General features: G+C 48.5%; 1 protein-coding gene across 16 annotated transcripts in view; it reads left to right on the top strand.

The window, feature by feature from the left end:
- LOC144378686 (protein FAM156A/FAM156B-like) overlaps positions 1 to 25,909 on the top strand; it is a 41,579-nt gene that overhangs the window by 10,114 nt on the left and 5,556 nt on the right. For 5 of the 16 annotated variants that reach the window (XM_078064524.1, XM_078064525.1, XM_078064526.1 and 2 more), the window contains 4 exons: positions 2,752 to 2,816; positions 10,847 to 10,894; positions 11,411 to 11,590; positions 15,070 to 15,261. The exons of 7 other annotated variants lie outside the window; for them this stretch is intronic. The gene's annotated coding sequence lies outside the window, so the exon portion shown is untranslated. Of the gene's footprint in view, positions 1 to 2,751; positions 2,909 to 6,602; positions 6,800 to 10,846; positions 10,895 to 11,410; positions 11,591 to 15,069; positions 15,262 to 25,909 lie in introns of those variants that run through there. 4 more of the 16 variants (XM_078064532.1, XM_078064536.1, XM_078064527.1 and 1 more) reach the window with 4 other exon arrangements.

The following is a 25,909-nucleotide window of genomic DNA, read 5'->3' as shown; positions in this document are numbered from 1 at the left end:
ATGCGGGGCTCGATCCCAGGACCCTGGGATCGTGACCTGAGCTGAAGGCAGACACCCAACGACTGAGCCACCCAGGCGCCCCAAAGAAAATGGTTTTGAGATAAGACAGACGGAAGCCTTCAGGAAGAAAGGCCAGCGGGGTCATGATGTCTTCTCAGAACATGCACTGCCCTGCCCTTGCTTTGCCTCTCGCGCCGTGTTCATTATGTCCTTTCTTCTTGCCTGCTTTCACGCTGGTCTTCTCATGTGCGTGTCTGTCCAGAAAGTCAGTACCTTGGAGACAGGCTTGCTCCCAAAGGGGCCTAATAAAGTTCTTGAGTGTTTCCTAGGCAGAGTTAAAAATCCCAGATTCTAGGGCACCGTCGTAGCCACACTAAATGAGATTCACTGGGTGTGGATCAGAGTGTGTGCATTTTTTTTAAAGATTTTATTTATTCGTTTGAGACAGAGATACGGAGAGAGAGAGCATGAGCAGGGGGAGAGACAGAGGGGGAGGGAGAAGCAGACTCCCCGCTGAGCCAGGAGCCCGACGTGGGGCCCGATCCCAGGACCCTGGGATCATGACTTGAGCCGAAGGCAGACGCTTAACCATCTGCGCCACCCAGGCGCCCCAGCATGTGCATTTTTTCAGTGTTCCTGGGTTCTGACTCATGTGGGCAGCTTGTCTGGGAACTACTGGAGCAGGAGAATGGTCCTCTGTTTTTCCTGCCACCAGGCTTCTCTCTCCACTGTGAGGGTGCAGAAGCGACACCAGTTTGGTGCCTTCTCTGGTGCACAAACCCAACGCCTTTGGCTAGGAGACTGACGTCCTGTCTGCTGTTCTTAAGGAGGCTCTGAGAGTACTGTTTCCAGAAAGTCTCCTGAATCCAGTCCTGTCGAGCTTCCATCTACGTGATTGCTGTTGAAATCACATTTCTGTGTCCTGCGCGGTTCCATGCTATAAAACCAGTCTGGTCTGTGTTAGCCGTTATTCTAAATATTTTGCGGTGGCCATTGGAGCTTACCATTGATTGAAGAAATACACAGCAGGGTGAGTTTTCCACAACGCCTTCAGACCTGTGCCTCCACCACTTACAGCTGGGCGACACTGAGCACGTTCCGTAACATCCGTGAGCCTCGTTTCCTGTAGCAACATGGAAATACTAGTTAGTGGGGCAGTTTAGAGCACCTTCTGTGTTAAGACAAGGAAAGTTGTCAGGACAGCGCCTGGCATGTGGAGAGCTGTCAGTCAGTTCTAGCTGCTGTTCCTCTTGTCCTTCCCACATCTCCCCGAAGCGTGTTCCGGACAGATGGTGTCGAGACTACTTCTGACTCACTGGAGGGACTTGGCGCGATCACGTCAGCTCCTCAGGGACTCCAGAATTGAGTCGGGGGCGGGGGCACAGGGGACGGCGTATGTTTCTTAGCATAGTGAGTATTCAGCTCTCCTTATGGGTGATTATGAAGTCCGAGTGGAAACTTCTCTAGGGAATTAGACCAAGTGACCCGTTCATACGTCTTGTACGGTGGTTGGAAAAGTAAGTGGTCACTGGATAAGGATAGAACACGAGTCTGTGAATTTGCATAATCATGTCAAAGAGTGAAGTGTAAAGGCCAAAGAACCTCATCACGTGGCTTCTTTTCTTGCTGTTAGTTCTATCGAATCCACTTCTCCTGCATCAGATGGTCACAGGTGAATCCGGGAACGCTATGAAACTGTTACTAGGTCAGATTGTCATCGGTAAGACTTTATTTCTCATGGAGTTTTCACATGGCCAGTTTTATCGTGTGGATTTTTCTCTTCCACTAATATTCATTATTGATTGAACAAAAGGCCGATGTATTAATATGTTCTGAGCTCCAGCATGAGGAGATGGTAAACAGTGTTTTTGGAGAGTCTGAGGAAAGGGGCGGTGGGGAGGGAAAGGGAGAGGGCGAGGTGAAGGTATACTGGGGGCAGGAAGAGAGAAGTCGTGGCAAACAGGAGGGAAGGATGAGGGGCACAAGCAGAAAGCAGAAGTAAAGAGACACAGGAATAGAAGCTCACACGTCAGGAGGCTTACTATAGGCCTGGCATTGTTTTTAGCTCTTTCCCTACAGATAGACTTTTTTTTAAAGTCATTGACTAGTCACTGCAACACTGGGAGGTAAGTATTTTTAAGGTTGACATGCCCTGTTTACAGACCAGGAAACTGAGACACGTGGAGGTTAAGAGGGGAAGTAACTTACCCAAAGCCACCTAGCCAGCAAGGGCAGAGTCAGGGTGGTACCCAGGTCAGAGAGAAGCATAAAGAGACGTGGGATTTGGCCCTAAACTGCAGTGCACCTCCATGTCCAGTGTCCTCTGGCTCAAAAGACAGGTGAACGTGTGCAGTAGCTTAATCTGATTACACTGGATCTGGGTATGGATTGAACATGTTGTCTCTTCAGTGCATGAGACACTGTGGGGTGACAAGTCACTCTAGGCACATCACTAAGTGGGTGTCTGGTTCATATCAAGGTCTATACATGCGGACGTCAGCATCAGTATCCTCATCGTCATTATCATGATGGACAGTAGTTTATGGTATAATGTGAGGAAACAAAACAGCAGATGAAAGAGTGTAGAGGACCTCCCCACTCCAATCTCATGATTTAAAAAATGCATAGCATGAAGCCTGGAAGAGAGTACACCACATTAAGTCATTTACCCTAAGTGTGAGACGCTAGATAATTTGCAAATAACATTTTGTTCACTGTTTGATTTGCTGTATCTTCATTCTTGTTGCACAGCCAGTGTCTCTGGTACGAGTTTCCAGTCGTTTTTATGAAGACTGCGGCTTTGATACCCTTGCCAGGTGAACACCCAGTCCGGGCATTTAATGCAGAGAGGAGCGATGTGGTACAGTAGAGAGGAGCAGCGGGGGAAGCAGAGAGCTTTGGATGGAAGGTTAGCTAAGTCTGCAAGTGCTATGAAATCGCCCCAGAGGATGCAGGTCGAAACCAAACCAGACCAGACAGCAGCTTGCATGTCCCTGAGAGGAGACGGTTGTGCCGTTGACATGAGGATCTGCACTGAGGTTTCTTAGGCTTTCATTCTCTTTGGGCCCCTGCGGTGCAGCGGGGCAGCGTGTGGTTCTTATGAGGCAGCACTGCTTTGCGCCCTGCGGTGCATGAGAGTGGCAGCCTCACCTGAAGCATTCTCCTCCTGTGGGCCAGCTGGAGTACTTTTCTTGACGTCTGGAAGCTTACAGATTCAGACGAGAAAGCAGAAAGAAAATACACCGCCCCGTAGTTAGATCCAGCTCTCCTCCAGTAGACGCCTACATCGCCAGTGAGCCGCATGCACAGGTGTTGTAGACACTGGTTGGGAATTAGCAGGTTGGGTTGGGAGACTCCAAGGAGAACCATGGAAGTGAATAAAAGGTGAGAAAACACGTCAAGAGGGGACGAACAGCAGAAAACCGATTTTCTGGCCTTGCTTTTCTGCTAAGAGAGTAGCGTGCTCCATTATTGTGGGGAGAGGGCGCCCTGGCCCGAGGTCTGGGAGGGAATCACTGCACGTGGTGATGAGCATTCTGAGGACCCACCATCGGCGGTAACAAGGGGACACCGAGTGTGTGCAGGCACAAAGGTCCCAGCCTTGACCTTAGACTCAGAAAGCTTCTTAGCCCCGCTGACAGTCATGCTGCTTCACCTTACAGAAGCTCAGAGCCACCATCTAGCAAAACTGCTGGTGCTCCTCCACCTCCTGATCCCCTCAGGGTGTCTGCCCAGGCACTGCTCACTGATCTGCATGGGTATGATGGTGACTGTGTGTGTGTGTGTGTGTGTGTGTGTGTGTGTGTGTGTGTGTAACAAACACAGGGAGAGAGACTCCATTCATTTAACTGTGATTCACCAAGTCCCCAGCCACTGTCTAGACACTGTGTTGGGTGCCTGGGGGATAGAATGAATAAAGACACTTCCCTGTTTTCGTGGCGTTTGTGCCAAATCACAAGAGAATAGTTCCTCTAACCATCATACACAGAAACATAAAAATTACGCCTGTGATTAGTGGTGCCAAAGAGGTGCATTTTATGGAGGTATGATTGATAGGTAGAGCTGCATGTATTTCGTGTGTACAACTTGATGAGTGTGTATGCAGATGTCTGCCATCACTGCCATCAAGGACGTAGATGTAGCCATCACCTCCCACAGTTTCCTCCCACCCCCTTTGTTCTTGTGGGTGTGGTTGTTACTATATTACCATCATTAGTGGTAAGAACACTTAACATAAGATCATCTCTTAGCGATTTTAAGTCTACAACACGGTATCATCAGCTAAAGGCACTGCGCTGTAGAGTAGATCTCCAGAACCTATTTTTCTGGCATAATTAGAACTTTGGACCTTTGACCATCACATCCCCACTTACCCCTGCCCCAACCCCTGGCAACCATCGTTCTATGCTCTGCTTCTAAGAGTCTATTTTAGATTGCGTGTATAAGTGAGATCACGCAGTGTTTGTCTTTCTGTGTCTGGTTTATTTTACTTAAGCCATCATGCCCACCGGGTTCGGACGACATGCTCTTATCCGTAGAAAACCCTGAAGACTCTGACAAAGACCAGACCAAACCAAAACAACCGTTAGAACTAAGGAACAAATTCAGTAGTGTTGCTTTCATTTGTAAAAAGAGTTTACTGGATATGAGATTCTTGGTTGTTGAGCATTTTCAATGATTATCCCACTTCCTTCTGGCCTCCATTGTTTCTGCTGAGAAGTCTGCTGTTAATCTGATTGGATTGCCCCCGTAAGTGAGAGGTCATTTTCTCTTGTTGTTTTCAAGAGTTTCTCCTTGCCTTTGGCTTTCAGCATTTTTCCTATGATATGTCTGAATCTCTTCTCGTTTCTCCTGTCTGGAGTTCCTTCAGTTTCTTTCAGGCAGTTTCCTTTTGAATATTTTTTCTGCTCCTTTCTGTCTGTGTTGTGGCATTCTCATGCTCTCTGTGGGCGTTCCTAAGAGTGTCCCACATTCCTGTGCAGCTCAATTTATTTTCCTCATTTGTTTTCCTCTCTTTCTTCAGATTCAGTGATCTCTGTATGTCTGTCTTCAAGATGGCTAAATCTTTCTCTGGTAGTTCAACAACTGTCGATCCCCTTGAGTGAGTTTTTGACTTCAGTTATTGCACTTTTCAACTCCAGAACTTCTATTTGGTTCTTTTTGATAATTGTTCTCTCTTTATTGTTATTCTCTATTTGATGGGACATTTTCATCATACCTTCCTTTACTTCTTTGATTGAGGTTTCCTTTTGTTCTCTGGACCTATTTATAACAGCAACTTTGAATTCCTTGTCAAATCTGACATCTGGTTGCAACCACAGGCAGTTTCTGTTGCTCGCTTATTCATACCTTCCTGTTTCTTTGCATGTATCCTAAGTGTTTTTTCTTGTCTGGAAACCTGACAATCTAAAATAGTCCGGTTGCTACACTATCTAAAATATTATAGCAATTCTGGGTACTGGACCGTCACACCCCTTCCTGGGTTTGTTATTGCTGTTAGCTTGTTTAGTTGTTTAGTGTCTGGCTGGTTTATTTAGAGTCTCTTTTCACTCCTCACTCTCCCCCTAGCCTCGCCCCCCATCCTAGCTGTGTTATGCTTCAGGTTTGACTCCTCAGGGAGAGCCGACACGGGTATGCCCGCTGTCACCTTGGGATGACTGGTTTGGGCGGGGCTGTCTTTGATTGTCTCTTTCCCTGACCAAACCCAGCTATCCAGGTCCACTAACTGGGGGCTGCTTCTACTGTTTTCAACAGTGCCCTGGCTGTCTTGCTTCATAATATGAACCTGTGAAATCCCCACTCCTTTGAAGGGCCAGCTGTCAAGGTTAGTGTCTGAGATTTTGTTCTGACCCTAGGCAGGCTCCTTCCAGCTGTCTCTTCTCCCTGATTGTGTCAGGTAATCCAGCCAGCCTACAGTTGATCCTCTGTGTCCAGGAATTCCACCAGTCTCCTCCGGGTTGCCTTTTACCACAGCCTCCACTGTTTTGAAAGTGCCCCTAGGCCTAACCTTCGAAACACTCCATTGCAAATGGAATTCATTCCTCTGAGAGGAGCTCTCTGCTTCAAAACCTCTGAGCCACAATTCTGTAGTTGGGGAGTGGGGACGATGGTGGCACACTTCCCTTTCCTGGTTTTTAGTAGTATACTATGTAGTGTTGCTTTTTACAATGTCCGTTTTTGATTGTTTATGGCCGGTATATACAAACAATTGACTTTTGCATACTGATTTTGTATCTTGTTACTTTGCTAAACTGGCCTCTTAATTCAAGTAACTTTTCTGTGGATTCTTTTTATGGAGTCAGGTTTTGCCTGTGAATAATGCCTGTGTTACTTCTTTCTTTCTTCTTGACCTTTTTATTGGCTAGAACAGCCAGTAAACTATCGACTAGAAGTGGCAAAAGTACACATACTTGCCGTGTTCGCTGTCTTAGAAGGGAAGCATTCAGACCTTGACGATTCACGATTACATTAGCTTTCGATCTTTTTGTAGGTGCCAATTATCCGTTTAAGGATGTTGCCATAGACTGAACGAATATTGCCGTCTCCCCAACATTCATGGTGAAGCCTTTCTCCAGTATGATGGTAATTGGAGGTGGGGCCTTTGGGAGATGATCAGGTCATGAGCATGGAGCCCACACGAACAGCATTAGCACCCTTATAAAAGAGACCCCTGAGAGCTCCCTCAGCCCCCCTGCCATGTGAGGAGAAGAAGTCAGCAGTCTGTGTGGCAGGACGCAGGGCCTCGCCTGATGCCGAATCTGCTGGCACCTTGATCTTGGGCTTCCCGGCATCCGAAAGTGTAAGAAATACATTTCTCTTATTTCTGTAACTCATCCAGTCTATGGTAGCTTTGTTACATCCCCCCCTAAGAGACTAAGATGGAAACCCCTCTCTATTCCTGATTTGCTAGGAGTTTTTCTCAGGTACATTTTATCAAATGCTTTTTATGCATCTGTTGAGATGCTCATATATTTTTAGTCTGTTATTATGGTCGGTTAGAGTGATTGATTATCAAACACTCAACCCGTCTTGAAGCCGTAGAGCAAATGCCATTTCACTATGGTATTTTATCTTTTGTATATATCGTTGGTTTCAAACAGCTAATTTATTTTGGATTACTGCATCTGTGCTCATGAGTTACATTGCTCTTGTTAGCCTTAAAAGTAAAACAGCCAGTTATTTTACCAGCCAAAAAAAAAATGGGTCTATTCAGGAATAGTGGAGAATTAGAAATTGGAACAAGCAACCTAAGGCAAAATCCTAGGCAAGTCCAACAAACAAAGGAGAGGAATGTTATTTTATGGAGAAGGAGGAAGTCGGAAGGGGTTGTTTTGAACAAAAGTCCATTGGAGAAAAAGCAAGAGTTCAGAATGATGACAGGTTCTCATTGGCTGCGTTGCAGGGGTAATTGCTATCTTGTAGGCGATGCTGTGTTGGGGCCTGGAATTGAGGTTCTTTCATGTTGATTAGTCTTCTGTTGGGTCTGTAATGGACAGCCCTTCCTGTAATTGATGTTGAGCAGTATGGCTCTCCCTTCTAGGCTCTGAACTCTATAGTGATATTTCCCTTTATGTTTTTTCACAGTCTGTAATTTATAACAAACGTCTTGTCTTGCTTTGATGTCGGGATGTTGCTGGCTCTATAACATGCTTTAGGACGTGTAACATCATCTTCAGTTACCTGGAAGATTTTGTACAAAACTGGCATTATTTCTTCCATCTGTGTTTAACAGAATTTATTTTTTTTTTATAGATTTTGTTTATTTGACAGAGAGAGAGAGCACAAGTAGGCAGAGGGGCAGGCAGAGGGAGAGGGAGAAGCAGGCTCCCCGCTGAGCAGGGAGCCCATGTGGGACTCGATCCCAGGACCCTGGGATGACGACCCGAGCCGAAGGCAGCCGCCTAACTGACTGAGCCACCCAGGCGCCCCTGATAGAATTTAAACAATGAAGCCACTTAAGCCTTGAGTTTTTTGTGAGAGAATGGTTTTTTGTGTTTGATTTATTGAATTCATTCTCTTTGACAGGTATAGGGCCGTTCGTGTTAACTATGTCTTTTTTTTTTTTTTTTTAAAGATTTTATTTATTAATTTGAGAGAGAGCACAAGCAGGGAGAGAGGCAGAGGGAGAGGGAGAAGCAGACTTCCCCGCTGAGCTGGGAGCCCGACGTGGGGCTCAGTCTCAGAACCCTGAGATCATGGCCTGAGCCAAAGGCAGACAGACACTCAACCATCTGAGCCACCCAGGCGTCCCCGTGTTAACGACTTCTTGACTGAGGTTTGCTAGCTAGTGTCTTTCAAGGAGTTTTCCCATTTCATCTTTGTTCGGATAATATTTTTAATAATATTTTCTTATCCAATTCATCTCTAAAGGATCTTTATTGATGTCCCCTCTGGCAAAACTGATATTAGTCATCTGTGTCACTCTGCCCTCATTCATTTTTTTAACGATTTTATCTGTTTCTTTGACAGAGCCACAAGCAGGGGGAGCGGCAGAGGGAGACAGAGAAGCAGGCTTCCCACTGAGCAGGGAACCCGACACGGGGCTCGATCCGGACCCTGGGATCATGACCTGAGCCAAAGGCAGACTCTTAATCGGGCCAAGCCACCCAGGCGCCCCTGCCCTCGTTCATTTTTATCACTCTGGCTAAACCTATTAGATTTACTGATCTTGTCAAAGAACCCATTCTTAGTTTCATTGATTCCTTTGTGTCGATTTTATGATTTCTACTAAGTTGATTTCTGTTCAGACCTCCGTTACACTTTTTCCACTTGCCTTAGGTTTAAATTGATTTTGCTTTTTTAATTTCTTAAGGTGACAGCTTAGATAATTGATTTGAGACAATTCTTCTTTTCTAATACAAGTATTTAATGATAGAAATTTCCCTCAGTGCATTGTTTTAGATTCACCTCACAAATTTTGATATACTGTGTTTTCCTTTTCAACTTCTTGCGGTTTCTTCTTTGATCCCCGCGTTATTTAGAAATGTCATTTAATTTCAAAATATTTTGTGGTTTTCCAGATACCTCGCGGCAACCCATTGCTATTTTAATTCTTTGTGGTCAGAGAACCTAGTTTATATGATTTCAGTCCTTTAGAAGTTGAGATTTGCTCTGTGGCACAGCATGTGGTCTATCTTGGTGAGCTCTGTATGTGCACCTCAGAAGAATGTGTATTCCGCTGTCCTTCTGTAAGTATCAGTTAGGTCATGTCTGTGGATAGTGATGCTCCGGTGTTCCATAGGGGTCTGATTGTACTGTCCACTTGTACTGTCAGTTGTGGGCAGCAGAATGCTGAAGGCTCTCGCTATAACTGCTTTGTCTGTTTTTCTTCTTAGTTTTATTACTTTTCAGCTCTTGTGCTTTAAAAAATGCATGCGCGTTCGTGATTTTTATATCTTCTCGATGGCTAGACCTCCCTTTTCTTATGTAAATCTGTCTTTTCCCTTGTGATAATCCTCGTTCTGCAGTGTATTTGTGCAATATTAATTTAGCCCCTCCAGCTACTCATTTGATTCACGTTTGCTGGGTGTGTCTTAGTGTGGTCGGGATGCAGGAACAAAATACCGCAGACGAGGTGGCTTATGCACAAACTTATTTCTCACGGTTATGGAGGTTGGAGAACCAAGATCAAGGGCCAGCTTGGTTGGGCTCTAGTGAAGGCCCTGTTCTAGGTCACGGATTTGTGGTCGTGTGACCTGGATCTCTCTGGAGCCTCTTTTATAAGGGCCCTTGTCCCGTTCATGAGGGCTCTGCCCGAGGACCTACCCCTCCCAAAGGCCAGCCTCCTAATACTGTCATCTTTGAGGGTTATACTTAACATGAGAGTTTGGGAGGAGACACCTTCAGACCATAGCATTACCATTTTCCATTCACTTACTTTTAACTTATATATGTATTTATACTTAAAGTGGGATTCTTTTGACACTATGTAGTTGGGTCTTGCTATTTTTATCTAAAGTGTCAAATTAGGTCTTTTAATTGACGTGTAGGCAATGTACATTTAGCGTGTTAACACTTTACATGTACAGGTACCATCTGGCTGGCTGTATATTTCTATCATATGTATTTTTTATTCAGATGTTCCTATTCCCTCCATAATTTTGGATCAGTTGAACATTTGCTGTTACTGCAGTTTATCTCCACTGTTGGCTTACTAGTTATACACCTTAAAGGTTCTTTTCACATGGTTGCTCTAGGGTTTACAGTATATATTGGTGCTTGTCACAGCATGCATTCAAATGATATTCTACCACTTCATGTACACTGTAAGAATCATACGACTGTACCCCCACTTCCTTTCTCCCATCCTTGGTGCTGTGGTGGCCTTGCATTTTATTTCTACCAGTGTCTTAAACCCCATAATACATTGTTACTATTATTACTTTAGATACTTCTCTTTTAAGGAGATTAAATATAAGAGACAAAATTCCTATTCAGCCACAACTTTACCATGCCCAGCACTATTCAGTTCTTTGTATAGATCCTGATTTTTCTTTTTTTTTTTTTTTTTTAAGATTCTATTTATTGATTTGACAGAGAGAGAGGGAGAGAGCACAAGCAGGGGGAGCGGCAGGCAGAGGGAGAGGGAGAAGCAGGCTTCCCCACCGAGCAGGGAGCCCGAGGCGGGGCCCGATCCCAGGACCCCGGGACCATGACCCGAGCCGAAGGCAGACGCCTAATCGACTGAGCCACCCAGGTGCCCCAGGATCCCTGATTTTCTTTGGATATCATTTGCCTCTTCCCGAAGTACTTCCTTTAACATGTTTCGTAGGGCAGATCTGCTGGCTGTGCGTTTCCTCAGCTTTTTTGTTTGTTTTGAAGTTTTTGTTTCACCTTCATTTTTCAGAAGCATTTGCATGAATCCGAAAATTCTGGGTCGCATGGCTTCTGAGGAGTAAGTAGCCTGCCATCCTGTTTGTTCCCTTGTATGTAATGTGTCCCTCTTGTTTGCTTTTTCATCAGAGGGTGTCGGTGTTTGAGTCGATCTTTTCGTTAGTCAAGTTGGACTTCAGTTCTGTTGTGGCTATAGTTAGTTTAACCCTAGCATAGACTAGATTGATACACAAAAATCAATTCTGTTTCTATACATTAGCAGTGAACAATCCAAATAAGTAAGAAGAGAAAGCAGTTTCAGTTACAGTAGAGTCAAAAGAATGACAGATTTAGGAATTAATTTAACCGAACAGGTGTGAGAGTTAGGCACCGAAAATTACAAAACACAGTTGAAAGAGATCAAAGCATACTTAAATAAATGGAAAGACCTCCTGTGTTCATGGATTGGGACACCTGATGTTAAGTTAGCAACGTTCCCCGAATTGATCCAAGCATTCAGTATAATCCCTATCGATATTCTAACTGCAGTGTTTTAGAAATTGAGAGACTGATCCTGAAATTCATGTGGAAATTTCAGGGCCCCAGAATAGCTTAAACGATCTCGCAGAAGACAACCAAAGGTGGAAGACTCATGCATTCTGATTTCAACCATTATTTCAAAGCTCCAGTAATCAATACGATGTAGTACTGATGTAAGGATGGACATAGAGATCAACGGAATAGAACCGAGAGCCCAGAAATAACCCATACAACCACGGTGAGTTAATTGTTGGCAGCAGTGCCAAGACAATTACATGTCCCAAATGGTGCTGGGACAACTAGATACTCACATTTAAAAAATGAATTTGAATCCAAACTTCCTAGCATAGATAGAAATTAAGCCAAAGGGGACCAAAACTCAAATGTAAGTGCTACAACTATAAAACTTCTATAAGAGAGCATAGGAGTAAATCTTTGTGACATTGGGTTAGGTGATGGATTCTTAGCTATGACACCAAAGCACAGATAATAAATGCCAAATGGATGAAAATGACTTCCTCAAAATTAGAAAAAATTTTTGCTTTAAAGGACACCATAAGAATGTGAAAAAAAACGGGGCGCCTGGGTGGCTCAGTTGGTTAAGCGACTGCCTTCGGCTCAGGTCATGATCCTGGAGTCCCGGGATCGAGTCCCACATCAGGCTCCCTGCTCAGTGGGGAGTCTGCTTCTCCCTCTGACCCTCCTCCCTCTCATGCTCTCTGTCTCTCATTCTCTCTCTCACAAATAAATAAAATCTTAAAAAAAAAAAAAAAAGAATGTGAAAAAAAACAAAAACAAAGAATGGAAGAAAATATATGTGTATTAATAAGGGTCCCGTATTCAGAATGTAAAAAGATTTCTTACAAATTAACAGTAAAAAGACAACCCAATTAAAAATGGGCTAAGCATTTGAATAGACATTTCTATAAAAAAGATACACAAATATCCAATAAGGACATGAAAAGATGTTCAAAAATATTAGTCGTTAGGGAAACAAAACTTGAAAGCACAATGAATTACAACTTCCCACCCACTAGTATGGATAGAATTTCAAAAATGAAAATAAGAAGGGTTGGGGAGGATGTGCAAAACTTGAAATCCTCATACATTGCTGGTGGGGATGCAAAATGGAACATCTGCTGTGGAAAACAGTTTGGCAGCTCCTCAAAAAGTTAAACAGAATTGCTGTGTGACCCAGTTATCCCACTCCTAGGTATCTATCGAAGACAAGTGAGGACATAAGCTCTCACAAAAATTTGCATACGAATGTTCCTAGCAACATTAATCACCACAGTCGAAGAGTGCAAACAACCCAAATGCCAACCGTGTCATGAATATATCACATGCGGTGACCTATACATACAGTAGAATAATATTCAGCCAAAAAAGAATGGAGTCGTGATACTTGCTACAACATGGATGAGTCCTGAACATATTATGCTAAGTGAAAGAAGCCAGACTCAAAGGCCACATAACGTATGATCCTGTTTAGTTGAAATATCCAGAATGGACAAATCTGTGGAGACATGAAGCCGATGAGTGAATATCCAGGGTTCCTGGGACAGGGGATTGGGGAGGGACTGCTAATGGTACAGGGTTTGTTCTGGAATTAGATATTGGTGACGGTTTGCACAACCTTGTGCATATACGGCTAAAAAGGGTGCATTTGATGGTACACGACTTACAGCTCAATAAATTGAACAAAAAAAATTAAAGGATAGCATGGACCTTTGGATAGGTTTTTGGCCATTTTTAGAAATACAGTTGGCTACACCCGAAGACATAGTAAGCTGTCCAAATCTTGCCTTCGTCAGTTTGGTCATCAGAGGTGACCACCGTAGCCGGATTAGGTGTTTTCCTCTTGTCCCTGTTACCCGTATTTACAAACTGCATGTCACATACATACACACATACAGACACTGGTTGACTTAGGGGTAGTTATTACATGCTACTCCCCGTTTAAAAATATATATAAAAATAAAATAAAACTCCTGGCCAGTACAGATTTGCTCCTCTCATTCTGTTTCAAGGCCAGTGGGTGGTCCATGGTATGATCTGAACACTTCATCTCTCATTTCCCCTTCCAAAGGTTGTTGACCGCTAATGGCCATTTAGAGTTTCTTTCCCCCAGAAATTTGTCTTGTCATTGTACACAAAGCCTGTGCAGATATTTCTCGTTTTTTGTTAAGATTTTATTTATCCATTTGACACAGAGAGAGGACAAGCACGGGGAGTGGCAGAGGGAGAGGGAGAAGCAGGCTCCCCAGTGAGCAGGGAGCCCGATGCAGGGCTCGATCCCAGGACCCCGGGATCATGACCTGAGCCGAAGGCAGACGCTTAACCGACTGAGCCACCCAGGTGCCCCTCAGCCTGTGTAAATATTTCTTTAAGACAAGTTGGCAGCAGTGGAAATTGCTGGATCCAAGGTTCCTTTGGCTACTACAGAAACATCTCTGGAGTACCTACTTGTGTACCTGATACTGTTCTAAATGCTGGGGAGACATCACAGAAGACCCACATGTGCTCCTCTTCTCATGAAGCTGAAATCATACTGAGGGTGGGGACAGGGTAGAATCAGATTTTGATAGATGCCGCCACAGAGCCCTGCAAAGTTGTTATACCAATTCATGCTTCCCTCGGTGTGGCTGGGGTAACAGATGCCCCTTTGCTGGCCTCCTCAGCACCCCATTCATGAAGTAGGGGCTGTTGACAGGAGGCTGAGCTCTTTATCCCAGGCTGTCTACACGATCTTGGAGTCTGCAGCTGGAATGATCCCTGAGGGGATTTTAAGAGTAGCGAGACCGAGATGGAACAATCCACTACCCATTTAAGTGTATTCCCGGGCAGGAGGGGAGCTGGAGGGTGTTGTGACCCTGTCTGGGCAAATTACCAGAGTGTGCAGTGACAGGAGAGGGTGAAAGGTTGGTAGAGGAGCAGTGGGAGGTACCTTCCCATGCTAGGATGTACCACTGAGAGGCCCAGAAGAAGCAGTCCGCTCTGGGAGGTACAACCGGGAGTGAGGGAGGCTTGTGTTCCCAAAGAAACCATTGTGTGCATGGCGCGGGGAGCTCACCACCATGCAAGGACCTCCACTTCCCCTGAGGTCAACATCATCCCACCTTTTTTTTTTTTAAAGATTTTATTTTTGACACAGAGAGAGACAACGAGAGAGGGAACACAAGCAGGGAGAGTGGGAGAGGGAGAAGCAGGCTTCCCGCTGAGCAGGGAGCCCGATGCGGGGCCCGATCCCAGGACCCCGGGACCGTGACCTGAGCCGAAGGCAGACGCTTAACGACTGAGCCACCCAGGCGCCCCTCCATCATCCCACTTCCGACCCCACCCCGTCAGCTCTACAGATTCTAATCAAATGGGGACTAGGGAAGATGGCAGTGGAGCTCGTGGATGGTTCCCTGATAGGTGAGCAGGGCAGAGATGAAGGACACCACTGGATCTGACTGGTCTAGATGCGATTGCCTACCAGGATCTTCCAGGGGAGAGAGCTCCCGTTGGCTGGAAGTGGGGGTGTCCTCAGAGAGATTGTGGGTGCAGAGGTGGGGCTTTGAAGAGTGGAGGTAGATGTGGGGGGGGGGTTGCAATCCTTCTCTGGAACCTCAGGCTGCTAATCTGCAGAAGAGGCTGAAGATACTAGCCAGCTCAGTGGGATCACTGGCTTTTATTCTGTCCTCTAGTCTATTTCCCTGTTATGTTTTTTAACAGTGGGTACTGGATCCCACGATATGGACATCAGCGCCCAATAACCGATCACTGAATCTTACTCCAGTGTCCCGTTATGTGCCCACCAGACTACATGGAGGTCTTGGATGGGCAGAGAGCTTTCAGAGAGCTCATGACCTACTCCAGGCCAGGTTTCTCCAGGGAACCCGACGGTGACCTACTCAACCCAAAGAGGTGAATGCTTAAATGATGGGATTTTAAAGCGTTAGACAGGGGAGATGTTTGGCTGAGGGTAGGTAAGTAGGACATAGGTGGGTTCTCAAGTCAGTGAACTTCTCCCCAGTCAGGCATTAAGCCCTGACTGTATTCACACCTGAGTCCGAAAGGCTGCAGATGCAAGACTGGGTTCCTGGGTTCCTGGGTTCGTGAAAATCCACCATGGCCTCAGAGGTGGGCCAGTGTGTGTGTCCCCTGAGGAGGACAAGGTGCACCAATCGGGCCCACATCAGCCTCTGTCCCCAAATTCCACACCTTACAGTAGATACTGCCCTTGTGCAAATAGCCCTGCTCTGGTGTTGGCCTCATGGTGTGAGAAGAGAGGGGAAATGCGCGTGCCTCCCTATTTGCACAAAGCACGGCAGGAACTGGAGACCCTCATGCCACCTTTCCTTTAAAGCAGAATTAGGCATTGAGAGGAGGGGACAGGCTTCCTCTTTGGGGAGAGGTTAAGGTGGAGCAGTGGGTGGAACAGGGGTGCGCCTCGGTGGTCAGGCACGTGGTCTGTGGCATATCTACCTGGCAGGGCAATGCGAACCCCTTCCCCATCTCCTTCCCCCGCTCACGTTCACTGGCTTGCAAAGGATCTGCTGGCTGAAGGTGTCCTTCTGGTTCGGGGCTCAGATGGACCCTGGGAAAACCAGGTGGCTGCAGTGCCTCCAGGGTTTAGGAGCTGAGAAGGCTGAAGGAAGCACTGTGTTCAGGGTGAGTGGGATGTGGGCCAGGCCTTCCACAAGGCTGGGCGGGGGGGGGGCCCTGGATCCACCCTGAGCAGCATGGGATGTGCTGCTCCACCTTCCACAGCTTCCACTCCTCAGCAGGAGGGCTCTGGGGCCTTAAGGACAGTGTGAGTCTCCTGAGGATGTTATGAACACTTCCAACCTAGAAGATATCCCCATTTTGATGGGCGGAGGGCTCTACTGTGTGTCCAGCCTGGCGGAGGGCCGGCTGCCCTCCTGGGTGTGGCCTGGGCCTAGTGCAGCTGTGTCTTTGTCCGGAAAACAGGCAATGACGGCAACACCTGGGGGTCATCCTTCGCCTGGAAAAGGACGTTCCTCAGGTGCCTGGACGGGCACACTGGGATAGGGGCTAATGCCCTGGAGACAGCTGTGTTCCAGAAAGGCTCTCTGTAATTCTGTCTTTCAGTCTCTGTGTCTCACTCATGGGGCTGGGTGAGACCTCACTGTGGCTCTCATTGGCATGTGTCCTGTGTGGGGTGACTTTTTGTGGTCGGAAGCAAGATGTCATTTCTCTGAGCTGGTTTGGGGTCTGTCCAAGTTTTGAGGTGTCTGAGCTGTGTGAGGGTGTGTCCGGTGTGTGAGATCACTGAGCTGTGGAGTGTTGTGTGTCCCAAGTGAGAGTTCTCTGGTCTATTTAGGGCTCTCTCCCAGTGTGTGAGGTATCTGACCCGTTTTGGGTGCAGTGTGCAGAATGTAAGGTGACTGGGGCTGTTGCCATGATGTATTTCGGGAATTAGGGTTTGAGCTCTCCTGAGCGACTCTGTCGAGGTTGACATATTTGAGCTCCTGGGGGCCCATACTGTAGGTTGTGAGATCACAAAGGTTATTGGTCACAGGACAGGAGGTGTCCGAGCAAGCTCTGTGTTCACAGTACAGGTGCTCTGTGCTGTTTGTGTGTCTGCATGCAGGGTTGTGAGCTCTGTGATTGTGTGGCATCTACGTGCAGGGTGTGAGCTCTGTGATTGTGTGGCATCTACGTGCAGGGTGTGAGCTCTGTGAGCTGTTACGTCTCTGTGTTGCAGGTTGTCAGGTTCCTAAAGTGCATGTGGGTCTGTATTTTAGAATTTATTGTCTCTGAGCTGTTTCGTGTCTCTCTCCTCATTTCTTGAGATCCCAGATTTGAGTTTGAGTTCTGTGCGTTGTTTAATCTTGTATGTCCAGTGCATTGAGGTCTCCTAGCTGCCCTTTCCTGGGTCTGGAGCTCATCCCCTCCAGCTCCCAACACCCGGGCTTCCTTGTCTGGGCCAGTGAGTCTGTGTGGTTGGCTTCCCTCAGTGTGTTATTGGGATACAAGTCTGTGTCCAGGGTGTGATGCTTCTGAGCTGGGGGCGATCCGGGTCCCAGGGTGAGGCCTCCTCTGTTTGTGGTGCTGTGTTGCAGGCATTGAAACTTCTGAGCCACATGGCTGTTTATATCGCCATTGAGAGACTTTGCCACATACCGAGTTCAGACATGAGGTGTTTGTGACCTCTACCCAATGTTTCAGTCTGACAACTGTCCAGAAAGACAGAGCTTGATCTGAGTTGCCCACCGGGACTCATGCATTCCAGCTCCCAATAACCTGGCTCCTCGACCACGGACTCTGTGGTGTGCTTCCCTCAGACCCTTCCCTAGGGTTGGGTTCTCCCAATCCAGAGCTGTAACTTACCTATTTCACGCAAATCTCAAGTACAGTTTGAAATGTAGTCAATATCCAACTAAAACACCAGACCCAGTGCTTCCCTAAAAAAACTATTCACAAAACATTTTACTGAATCCCAAGAGGTTCCATCCAGGTAAGAGCCCCTGCCCTTTTGATAGGGAGTTGTTGCAAATCTCCTTAAAATATGGAATCTTTTTTTAAAATCCTTTCTCTCTCTGTTGCTGGTACCTTGAGAGGCTCAGACAGGAAAGGCCATTCAATTTTACGTTTTTGACAAAACAAGCAAAGCAACCCCCACACACACACACCACCCAGTACATCCAGTAGTAGTCAACATAAGGAAATTGTATTGGAAATGTAAATGGAATCCTGTGATTAATTACAAAGCCAAATTTCTGATCACACTAGCCCTATGTCTACTGTCAGGATCGGCTGCATTCCAGCACACTGGATAACCAAAGATGCCTTCTTTCTCCAAACCTCATACACTGCGGCTTGTAATCTGATTACAACGGTCTAAATAACTGTAACCAGTGTAGGAATCACAGCCTGTTAAAAGCATATCTTTTCCTATGTCACATTATGACCTCTCTCTCTCTCCCTCTCTCTCTCCCCTCCTAGACAGAATTCTCAGGAAATACAGGAGGCACTGCCTAGGAAACAGACTCTTTCTGACCCCGTGGATCACTGACTGGAGCCCAGTGATGCCCCGGGGTCTAGCAGTGCCCACCAGAAGTCTCAATCTCGTGTCCGCTAAGAATGGCAACCCTTTTAGAGAAAGAGAAATACGCCATACGCAGGTTCCCAAATCGCAATCCTGATACTGCTGAGATAGGGCTTGTGAGAGAAAGAGCTATTCTTTCAGACAGCACCGGTCGCGCGTGGCCCAGGGAGAATGCCGGTCCTGCGACACTAATGCGCACACGGCCTGTTTAGGGAGATTCTCCTTCTCTCACTCTCAGACCCTCGCTTTCGCTCGTTCTTTCCCGGGATCAGGTTCCCGTCATCCCGCCGCCGGCGCACCCCCTCGGTTCCTCAGCGCAGTGCGGTGAAGCGCGGCTCCAAAAATAGAAGGGTTAAGACCACCGAGAGGAGAAGACCTCCCGGCTTCCTAGAGAGGCGGGGCTCCGTGACAGCCGTGACGTCATAGGGATGGGACCACGTGCCCAAGCCGGGTGCTTTTGAGCCTTCCTCGGGCTGGACGGGGCCGGGAGGGAGACGGGAACGTCCCGGGGCACAGTGGCTCCTCTCCGTGGGCTTCGGCGTGGGTGCATGGGACGCGCGACGTAGGCACCCGGCGAGTTGGGAAGGTTGAGCCCGCCCCCACGGCGGCGCAGCGGACTGCACGGGACGAATGCTTCCTGAGGCCGCAGTGAGAGTTTCCGGGCGCTGCGGGTGACGTCACAGACGGTGCACCTGGTGCTGAGCCGGGTGGGGTGGGAAGGGAGGGGCTTCTCCGTGACAGCCTGGTTACGTCCCTCGCAGAGCGCACGCGTGAGAAGTACCTGTTAATAATTTTTGTTTTCTTACTAGGAGTTTTTGCGTAGGCTCTACATACACGCTAGGAAAGGCAAAAGCAAAACTAGTAGAGAGCTTGTCTATTCAAGCTCTTGCAATCCGGAGAGCACCGAGATCTGAGGATCAGAGTGTCTCTCGACAGGGTGGTTTTGCCTTTTGTTCATAGGGATGCGTAGACACGTTATAGTGGGGGAGATTTAAGGTAGGGGTGTTTCTGCATTCAGGATTAGTCTCAGTCAGCCGGACACGAAATGTTTCTCTCTGTGTCTAGCTAGTTTCAGGAGGACTGACTTTTAACCTCAGTTGCTGTTCCTGAGACAGCAGGGAGCTGGAGGGACTGTGTCTGGCCCTTCAGCCAAAGGAGGAAGGTCTGTGTTTGGCCTTGTCACAAGTAAACCCAAGAGTCCCCCGAGAGGCTGATGGCAGGTATGACAAAGAGTGAACAGCAAGCCTTCCCAGAGTTATAAGGGGATGAGTGGTCCTTTGGGGGAAGCCATTTCTGGAACGGGAAAGCCTGTAGAGATTGCTTTCCTGTGGCTTTTTTCAGGGCTCAGGTGAAGTTCAGCGTTGTCTACAGGGTAAAAATGTGCTTGGCCTCTTCTGTGCCTGTCCAAGCGGATATCCAGACAAGCAGAGATTCTCTTTTTAGCCGTGGAAGTAATTGATACTTGAAGAGCACTTTGTGGTTTTTAAGAGGTACTATTCTCCTGATCTAAATTAGGCAGGCGAGAATTCTACCACTGAACCACCAGTGCTCTCCTGATCTAAATGAAGGAAGCAAAAGTGAGTCATTATCCCAGAATAAGGTCATCGTCCTCATCTTACAAGTGGGGAAACTGACCACAGAGAGGTGAAGTCACCCGCCCAAAGGCACACAGGGAATAAGGGGTGGGGCCCTGATTTCAGATCTTGGTATGGATGGCTTCGTCACCTGTCGGCTGTGCAGGAACACAGTGTTGGTTTCCAGATCCACACATCTGGCTCTGTCCTCCCCGAAGCTACACACCTCCTGAGACAACTGACAGGCCCACAGACACATTGCACTCAACAAGTGCTAGCCACTCTGTGAGACGCTGGAGATGACTTTCCAGGGAAGAGAAGTGTTGGAGAAAGTAGGTCCCAAAGGCTCACCACCATCCCTGAGGGATGAGGGAGTGAGGCTACAGGAGGAAGACTGGAGGGCCTGAAGGGGGGCTGTGTCTCTGAGAGACAGGCTGATGGGCTGACCTATGGCACACATGTGTTAAACACATCGCTTTGAATTAATATTTTTTCTTTTGGCACTGCCAATGCGTGCTGCATGTTGAAGACACAAAAGGCAGTTAAGTAAGACCAACCACTATGTGGATAAGTAGAGAGACTCCCATTTTACCTAGGGAGTGCCTGACTGTCAAACAGCACTGTGCTGTGCAAAGGGAGAGCATTATCCTAGACTAAATGAAACAGAAATTAGGTATTTTTCCTAATTTTTAGTATCCTTCATTCCAGGTGAGGCATCTCAGGCACAGAGAGGCTGGGTCAGCTCCCCCGAGTCGCTGAGGTACTAGGTGGTTGAGTGCCACAGGCAGAGAATACACAACGCGTCCCAAACTGACCACGCCCACCCCCACTCCCCATACATCTGCATCTGCTCCGGTGTTGCCTAACTCAGTGAGAAGCAACCTTCCACCCAGCTGCTTAGGCCAGCGGTCCTTCAAGCCATCCTTCCTTGGGCGCCTGGGTGGCTCAGTCAGTTAAGCGCTGCCGTCGGCCCAGGTCATGATCCCAGGGTCCTGGGATGGAGTCCCGCATCGGGCTCTCTGCTCAGCGGGGAGTCTGCTTCTCCCTCTACCCTTCCCTCTGCTCGTGATCTCACTCTCTCTCACGCGCTCCCTCTCTCTCAAATAAATAAATAAAATCTTTGAAAAAAAGAAGCCATCCTTCCTTGCTGCCTCGCTCACCACCCCCTCAGTCACCAAGGCCGGCCAATCCAACCTCCTCCGTCCTTCTGAATAAGCTCTTGACACTTCTTCCATCACTAGGGTTAGTTCCCTAGGCCAGATGACCCTCGTCTCTGCTTGATAATCACCACCAATCTTGACCCTTGGCCACAGATGTTTTCATCCCACTGCCTGACGGACTGTTCTTAAATCCTGACCTGGTCTTGTCTACCCTGCTCAAAACTCGGCAGGGGCTTTCTGCTGTCCTTAAAATAACGTCCGGCCTCTTGGACTAGGCACAGCGGGCCTCGCCTACCCTCAACTGCCTCATCTTCAGCACACCGCCTCCTGCCCTACGCCCACGCCACATTCCAGCCCCCTTCCACCTCTTTCTGTTCAGTAGATGGCCAGTGCACCCAGACACACTCTCTTCTCCCTGCCTCTCATTTCCCCAGCCCCACGCATTGCCATCCCCTGTCGATCGAGGATTCACTTCATTTGCCTGATTCCTACGTATGTTCAGCTGTCAGGTTCAGTAGAGAGCAATTTCCATTTAACCTGAGGAGTACCTGGGCGAGAAGGCACTGTTCACAGAACTTTGTACTGAAAAGAAGTGATGGAGATTTCATTATAAATTCCCCCAAATGGACAGGTGTTTTACTCTGGTTCACAGTGAGCTAATTGGAAATGCAATCTGACCGCAGAGTTTTTCTGGAAAAGGCTTCCTTGCTTAGAATAGGATTACACCCGGCAAAGATCTCACCTCATTTTACATGGAGCCTTGGATCCATTTGAACTCGGGGTTTGGAATGTGGCACAAATTTTCCTAATGTGAAGGGGTCCTGCCTTCCACTGAGGAGGGATAAGCAGAAACATGGACAGAATATGTTACTTTAGGGCACCTGTGACTCAGGAAATTAAGCAGGCCTTCAGCCACCACCCCCCCCACCCTTGGACTTTGTTTTAATGAGCTCACTTTTCACCGTAAGTTGCAGTCTGGGTTTTCCGTTAGGACAAGAGAAAGTATACTAAGTGGTGTTCCCTTTACAAGGGGTTTGACTAATTCGTCCCTGTGGCCCTCGAGGTGGCAAGGATCAGCTGCCTGCTCCTATGGGAACCCTCCAAGGGAATCTGACAGTGCCTCCGTATGACTCCCTAGGGGCCCCCACCAGGTGCCAGCAAGCCCTGCAGGAAACTATGTCAGTTCCTCCAGCATCCAGTGGAGAGTGTGAACCCACTGCTGGTTCTCCCTGCCATAGACTAGCCTCAACCGTGGGGATTACCCTCATTCACTACAACCCCTCTAGGAACAGCACAGCTCGGTGTGAAACGAAGTGTGTGCCTTGGACAAGGGAAAAGATGGAACCACCAGTCCAACCACCACTGCCCCAACCCCCAACCCTGGCCAGAGGGTGGGACTAGACTCCCAGGGGCCTGGCATACCACGCTCCGTTGCTGACGTGTCCCTAACACAGGGCACAGTGTGACTGCCTTTTTCTGCAGCCTAGCTCTTGAGGAGCTAAGGTGTGCGTGGTATATACGGTTTGATTACCCAAAGGCTCAGGTGGGTCTCAAAGCCCAACGTCTGTAGACAGGGAAGCAAACTGAAAGGGGTTGTTAGGTGGCTGACGCAGGAGAGGGTGGACCTGGGAATCCCGCCTCCATTTTGCCCGCCTCCAAAGCCAGTCTTTGCGCTCACAATGACACACCTGGATTGTGTTTCAGTTGCTGAAATGCAGATACCGTTGGACGATTGCATGGTCATCATGGTCCCAACTCCATGTCCCACCTTGAAACGCAGGTACCCTGCAGGGTAAAGCAACCCCGAAAGGTCCTAAGACTCTGCGTCTGCCCTCTGAGGAGCGGCCCCGAAGCAACAGCCCCGGGGTCCCTTGGCGTGGAAGGCTTGCCTCAGAGCCAACCGCCAAGCAGGACTTCAGCTTCCAGGGTGCCCCGTCGAGAGGTCCTTTGCCATATTACAGAGACTTTTGCAGTCCACCCCACCCCCCAAACTAGGTCTGCACCAGGCTCACTCTATTCACCAGCGATTATGAATTGAGAGGCAAGCAGAGGCCGACCAAGTGCTTTTAGTGGCTGCGTCACAGCCGTGGGGCTGGCCAAACGGCAGTGGTGCTCGGAGCTCGGTAGACCAGGGACGGAAATCTGGCTCTCCCTGTGGGGATCTCCCGGTTCCTCAGCTTGCAGGTCTGTAAAATGTGGGTGATCAAGAGTGCCTACCTCATCACGCTCCCCACCCCTGAGAAGTGTGTCCTGACCAAACACACACACGGACGCTTAGGTAGGGGTAGGATGCCCTCCTCTGTGCTCCTAAGGTCCCGTGACTTAAATTCCGCCATCACTCTTCTCACGCGACATGTGGTGGTCATCTGCTGGCCGACTGCAGCCTAAATCATCCCTGCATCCCCAAACCACGTCCAGGAAACTGACGCATGGTATTCAGGTGGTGCTGAGGACATGTTTCTTCAATGAAGGAAGGACCCTGACCCAAGGTGTTGTTATGACTTCATCATAAAGGGTAGCTAGCGTACCAGCTGTTTCGGGATTACAAATGGAGGAAACAGGACATCTCTGTGCTCAAGATTCTCTTTGGGAGGAGGAGGAAGGTTGCATCTTTTGTACCATCTCCGATTGCAGATACTTAAAAAAAGAAAAAAAAACGAGGCTATAAAGATATTTTAATTGTGTGGGACATTCTGTCGCCCCATCAGCCACAGTTCTGGTCTCGCGGTGGAACTTGGATCGAGATCTTTGGAGCACCAGTCAGCTCAGAGAATGTTTTCCAAGTACCAAGTGGCCGGTGCACATAGCAGGTGCCCACAGTGATCTGTCCAACAGGTGGACTGTTGCGTGAATTCGGGCTGCTAATTAAGGGTGTGATGCTATGGCTAGGGCACAAATGCCCTCGGGGACGGGGACATGGGCACCCAGGTGGAGGGTGTGTCGGTCCAGGTGAGTGCTGTCAGCCTCCCAAGGAGGCGCTCCTCCTCACTGTCCTTCCAGCGCTTTGCCCAAACCTGCGTCTTCTCTGAGTGGCTGCGTGGTCTTCTCCGTGTCCCTCCTCTGCCTACCTTACAGCCTGATACAGGCTGTCACTCAGCATCTGTGATCCGTGGGTGTCCTTCGTGGTCCAGCTGACTGAGTAGAAGCTTACTCACCCAGCCAGATCCAGGGCCCGTCACCCTCTGCTGTCCCCGCTTTCTGTGAGGCTCTCACTCCCTGCCCCTTCCCCAGTGGCTCCAACCTCCCGGCAGGATCTGCACTGTGTCCAGCAGCCTCTGCTTCAGACACTTCTTCCCGAGTGTGCCCCCTTGTCTGGAAAGTCCTGACCCCAGATATCTGCCTCTCAGACTCCTCTCCCTGTTCACGTCATTGGTGAAAGGGCACCTCCTCGAGAAGCCCGAACTCACTCCCTTGGGGTTACTTTTCTAGGCTAGGCTTTGGGGCTTACAGATAACCCAGAGAGGCGTTGCCACCAAGGGTGCGTACGTCCGGAGTCAGGACGCGCCTGGGCTGCAGTTCTGTCTCTTACTGGAGGTGAGCTTCTGTGATGTCACTTACCCTCCCCGCACAGGCATTTGCTCCTTTGGGACCCGAAAACAGGGAGTGTGCAGGGTTGATACACCAAACGAGATGTTTAGAAAGGGCCTCACATTCTCCTTTATTCCATTCGGTAGATAGTTGTGAATGCCCACTGGGGTTGAGGCTCTGATGGGTGAACGAGTCAAAGTGCCCGGCCTCTGTCAGCTCCTGGGCTGGTTAGTGAGTGAGACAAATAGTCCGCCTCTGACAGCTGGGTGGGATTGGGGCTGGGCTAGGGGAAACGCAGGGTCTGTGGAAGTCCAGAGGAAGGTCCGCTGTCCAGGGTGAAGGAAAGAGGGCGAAGAAGGCTCGCTCTTAGAAACGCTGCCTGAGTCTCCAGAGGTGAGTAAGAGGCGAAGGGCTTCCTCAGAGCCGTTACATTCCCAAACCTTGCGTGCAGGACAGATGTGGCGTCACGTTCTAGTCCCTCCTGACCGACTGAGGGATGGGGGTGTGAGCCCGTGCTTTACGGTGAGAAAGGAAGAGACTGTTTGCTGGAAGGCTTCTGGGAAACTTCCTTGTTCATAGGAAAGATACAGGACTCGAAAGTCTCTTTCTGCCCCGGACACTGCCGTATCTGGCTGTTGGTCCTGGAACATGTGTTCCAGAAAAGGCCAGATCAGAGCTAGAAAGAACCTACGTCCCCGATGGCATCACTGGATCCCCGAGTGTGTCCCCGCCTGCGCCCACCCTTCCTTCTGATTTCGTTTGTGTGATTGTGAGTTACCTTTGTGCCCAGGCCTGTTTGCGGAGGGGTCTCCTCCTCAACTCAGCACAAAGCTGACTTCCTGATCTGGTGAGCATCGTGGGGTCTGGTTCTCTGTTGTTTTGTGGGAGCCACGCCCTCTAATGGCTAAGGACACAAACTCTGATCCTAGACACCCTTCCCTCCAACCCGGTTCTGCCACTCGCTGTCATGTCCTCTGGAGAAATTGACTTGGCCCTGTGTGCCTCACTCTCCTCGCCTGTGAAATGGGTTTACTCTTCTTCCTAATGACATCACCAAACAGAGAGGGTTGCGTTTCTGAGTGTATAATGAGGTAATGCAAGGATGGTTCACAGAATTGTGCCTGGCACGTTCCCTGTCTTTGCAACCACTGAGGCTGCCCCCGGGTAGGTGGCAGGTCACACTTCACATTGATGAGCCACAGCCAAGACCATGAAGACGGCATCCGACGTGTCCGTTC

This window comes from Halichoerus grypus, chromosome X, assembly GCF_964656455.1.
Source record: "Halichoerus grypus chromosome X, mHalGry1.hap1.1, whole genome shotgun sequence".
NCBI lineage: Eukaryota > Metazoa > Chordata > Mammalia > Carnivora > Phocidae > Halichoerus > Halichoerus grypus.
This window is presented reverse-complemented; position numbering and strand designations above follow the sequence as displayed.